Source organism: Salvelinus sp. IW2-2015, linkage group LG34 (assembly GCF_002910315.2).
Source record: "Salvelinus sp. IW2-2015 linkage group LG34, ASM291031v2, whole genome shotgun sequence".
NCBI lineage: Eukaryota > Metazoa > Chordata > Actinopteri > Salmoniformes > Salmonidae > Salvelinus > Salvelinus sp. IW2-2015.
This window is the reverse complement of record NC_036873.1, coordinates 761,411-766,446: the sequence shown is the minus strand read 5'-3', so window position 1 is coordinate 766,446 and position 5,036 is coordinate 761,411.

Sequence of the window (5,036 nt, the reverse complement as noted above, 5' to 3'; positions counted from 1 at the left end):
CAGCAATACAACCCACACACTAATTCAACAATGAATTGATACCGTGACACATCGCGGGCTTGGCAGCGGTTGCATGGCTGACGACTGACATGCAAAGCCTGGAATAGTACCTAAGCTCTGATAAGTCACTTTCAGTTGCAGCATTCGCATCCTCGTTGGGTCTATGCATTATAGAATGAGGAAGAGTTTAYATGTAATGTTCTGTATAAAGTTGGAGTGAGAGATTGGCAACTTTCCCGTTAGTCTATTTAARGGCCCACATAGACAACAGGCCAATAATTAGAAGCCTTGGGAGATTTTGTGTAAAACAACACCGGGMAAATACTCTGCAGCGGTTTGTTCATGTCTGAACAAATATTGGTGCTGCTAGGCACCTTGCCATATGCGTATACAGTACACACACACACACACGAGACAGAGAGGAAAGACTGGGTGAATGCCTCATGGGTTGTTGTACCTGTATCTCTCTAGCTATGTCACTGGTCCTGCATTAACTACTGTACTCAATTTAAGACTCACTACCTCTCACCGTTTCCCTTCCCATCAGCCCCGTCGATTCAATTCAATAGCCTTCATTAACAGTGGACTTCAGGGACTTTCATTGCCAAATCAAACATGCAGGAACATATCACATCAATAATGGTCCTCTCTCTCTCCCAGGTTTCCGGGGCCTGCCCATAGAGGACCAAATCACCCTGATCCAGTACTCTTGGATGTGTCTGTCCTCCTTCAGTCTCAGCTGGAGGTCCTACAAACACACCAACGGACAGATGCTCTACTTCGCYCCCGACCTCGTCTTCAACGAGTAAGTCTGTCTACCACCGACCTTGTCTCGCACRCCACACTTTACAGATATGCAGTATTCAGAAGAAAAAGTTATAGAGYTCCAAACAAAGCCAAACGTCAAGTTCATAGTTCCTCCTACTTCTCCCAGAGTGACGACGGGCTTGAAAAAACTGCTCAGTGTCTTCTGACTGATAGTCGGATAACCCTGCTCCCTAACGCAAAGGCTTTTGTACCTCTAAACGGCTCCTCGATCCCCAGAGCACAGTTGATCAGAGCGGAGCGGGGAGTCAATGGGGCATGTGATACATTCTAATATATTTGAACAGGAGGAGGAAATGTATATGGGGCAGCTGCGTATTGGAGCTGTGGTGCATGACTGGTGCATTGAAGTGGAGGGTAATGGTATGGGACCGGGACAGGKCCAGGGCAGAGGGAGAATACTGGCCCCTACAGGTGGCTGGGGAAAGTGCATCAAGCCCAGACGGAGTGTAATTGATAGTTGGCTTGTTTGATTTTGTAAAAGGACTTCAATGCAAGGTTTCCTGGCGCACACACGAAAAAGACAGACAATAATGAAGTCATTGCAGAGACAAAGTATGCTGGGATACAATGTCATTACATGTAAAGTAAAATGAGAAAGTTACATTCTATCATTGAACTAATTCCATCTATGATCATGAAGTTAACTACAGTAGATGTCTTCCTAAGCATGTGCTGCTGATACATATTCTAAGAACTTCTGAAACGCCTGTGTGTGACGCAGTTACAGTGGAACTGCCTGTCTGAATGACAGATGGTCCAGGTATTCTGGGTGATCGATCTCCCAATGAGAGTATCCTATCACAACTTTGATTTACTGCATGCCTGATGTCGACTGGAATGTCCACTAGTGCTCTGTCACGAAAAACCTGCATGTCACCCTAGTGTCCCACTATCCAAGTGTGTCAGTGACTGACCATGGTATCAGGCCAAGGTCCCCAGTTAGGAGGAAGGCTATAGCATGTCCCTGTAGAGATAGAGATCGTATTAGAGAAACTAATTGTCTGTCACTCTATTAGCGCCGAGTAGAGAAACTAACCAGTCTGTCACTTATATCGAAGTAAAAAAACTAACCCGTCTTTCGCTCTATAGCGAGAGGTAAAAAACTAACGCCGTCTGTCGCTCTATAGAGACGATAGAGATGAAACTAACCCGTCTGTCGCTCTTATAGAGACGAGTAAGAAACTAACCGTTCTGTCGCTCTATAGAGACGTGTAGAGAAACTAACCCGTTCTGTCGCTCTATAGAGACGAGTAGAGAAACTAACCTGTCTGTCGGTCTCTGATAGAGACGTGTCTAGATGAAACAATGACTCCATCTGTCGCGTCTATAGAGACGTGTAGAGAAACTAACGCGTCTTGTCGCTCTATAGAGACGTGTAGAGAAACTAACCCGTCTGTCGCTCTATATAGAGACAGTAAGAGAAATCTAACCGTCTGTCGCCTATATGAGACGTGTAGAGAAACTAACCGTCTGTCGCTCTATAGAACGTGTAGAGAACTAACCCGTCTGTCGCTCTATTAGAGACGAGTGAGAAACTAACCCGTCTGTCGCTCTATAAGAGACGTGTAGAGAAACTAACCTGTCGTCGCTCTATTAGAGACGTGTAGAGAAACTAACCGTTCGTCGCTCTATAGAGACGAGTAGTAGAGAAACTACCCGTCTGTCGCTCTATAGAGACGTGTAGAGAAACTAACCGTCTGTCGCTCTATAGAGACGAGTAGAGAAACTAACCCGTCTGTCGGTCTCTATTACAGACGTGTAGAGAAACTAACCGTCTTGCGCTTCTATAGAGACGTGTAGAGTAAACTAACCAGTCTGTCGCTCTATAGAGACGTGTATAGAGAAACTAACCAGTCTGTCGGCCTATAGAGACGTGTAGAGAGATAACTAACGTCTGTCGGCTATTTAGAGACGTTAGAGTTAGATAACTACAAGTCTGTCGGCCCTTAAAAGCAGACGTATAGAGTAGATAAACTACCTGTCTGTAGGCACTATAGAGATCGTGTAGAAGCAGAGTATACTAACATGTCTGTCGGCCTATAGAGACGTATAGAGGAGATAAACTAACCTGTCTGTCGGCCTATAGAGACGTATAGAGTAGATAAACTAACCTGTCTGTCGGCCCATAGAGACGTATAGAGTAGATAAACTAACCTGTCTGTCGGCCCATAGAGACGTATAGAGTAGAGAAACTAACCTGTCTATCGCTCTATAGAGACGTGTAGAGCAGAGAAACTAACCTGTCTATCGCTCTATAGAGACGTATAGAGTAGAGAAGCTACTCTGTCGCTCGATCCGTCTATCGGCCTACCTTTCTGTCTGCCCGTTTATCTTTGTCTTATGGTCTGCCCGTCTGTTTGTCTGCCAGTCAGTTAACAGCATCAGTATATCAAAYAATCCATACTTTTTCCACATTTGTTCATCTAGTCCTCGAGGAGGAAGCAGTTTGTTCATCTCTAGTCCTCGAGGAGGAAGCAGTTTGTTCATCTCTAGTCCTCGAGGAAGCAGTTTGTTAACTGTATGGTTTCCATGGCTCCTTAGTGACTTCCTTGTCTTGACATTGTTTAATGAATTGATTGGCTGGAGCTGGATAGTCCGCCCACTTGGATTTTTCGTCCTAATTTAGTTAGGTCTACTGATTGAGAGAGAACAAAAAAAAGACAAATGTGCTCTTGATGTCAAAGACAAATACATCTAAATTAAAGAGCAACTGCCTTCAAAAAGCAACGAATCCCTTTGAAAACTATGTGGCATCGATATGAGTCAGAAACGGTTATTCTAGTGTCAAAATTGTCTACAATGTGTAAATAGGATAATTTTGGTCATAAAGTCAGTCTCGTCTTAAATGGAGTTTGGAACATCTGTGCGTCACAACATGTAAATGAAGGTTGGGTTTTGATTTGGCGATTTGTCMATTTTCCCACTAACATGGRGTGAACAGCTGCAGTGATTGCTGTCTATCCAATAGCATAGACAGTGAGACAGACCTACCCAGCAACTCCGACTTTATTTACATAAGACAACACATCACACATTATTTACTTGAGAAATATTGCACCAAATACCTTAGTTAGATGTAAAATTGCACTACTAAAACATCATTGGCATAAACGTAAAAATGTATGAAAGATTTCTTGAGTTCTTAGATTTATTCTGTGGATTATGAGGAAATTAAATAGGCTTCTGCGTCTACAGTGTTTCATGGGGGACAAACGTCATTAACCAAATGCAGAATTGGTCAGGAACACACTTCCAAGACTGAAATCTCATCTTTCTAATGAGCAACAKAAAAAACACACATGCCAATCTGTGTTCAGTGGCTCTTTAAACTTAATTTATGCATTAATGWTTGATAATAGCTTGCAATAGGTCTATTAAAACGGTTGTTCCAACTTTTGGGCCCGTAGTGGGTGCAAACTGTAGCGATTGACAGAGGAGAAGGGTCAAGAAGGTCATGCAAAGTTCCGTCTCGACCCAAGAGGACAGAAGATAACGAGGTATAAACAAGACTCTGAAAGACGTTTGCCAATAATATCCAGTGACCCCAAGAAAAACAACTCACAATACAAACTAGTGTATTTTAAGTGGGGGTTATACAGTTGTAGTTGCTTTGTCTATCAGGGATATTCACATTAGTGAAGTGAGTCGGACTTTTTACATTTTTTAAGTCCTCGCTCTTGCTTCCTGAATCTCTCTCCATGGCAACGGTGAGAGCCGGAGAGAGAGAAACCAGGGGCAGTGGGTTTCTTCTCATTTTGGGCAATGATTCAGCAAAATTGATTTCAGACAAAATATGTAGAGACTTTTTATACTCAGACCCAAGGTTCTCCAAATAATGAAATGCAGTTTGCAGAACTCCAACCCAATGCTACTTCTAAAACACATTTTTCATATGTTCTTAAGTTAGTCAGATAAAGTCAGACAGACAGAAAGAGAACGAGACACTCAGCTAAACCAAGCCTCATGCAGCCAGATGTACATCGTATACAGTAAACTAATTGGACTCATTAGTATTTTAAACCTGCTTTATGCTTATAATGAGAACATATGCACCAATTCTCCCTTGTTGCTGCAAACCTGTTTCAGAATGTTAAGACTGGTTCTATCCACAGAGCAGAATCTCCCTCCTCTGTCCTAGTGTTACGATGCGGTTTCTGCAGTAGTATCACATGAGCTGCATCCCAAATCACACCCTAGCCCCATAGGGC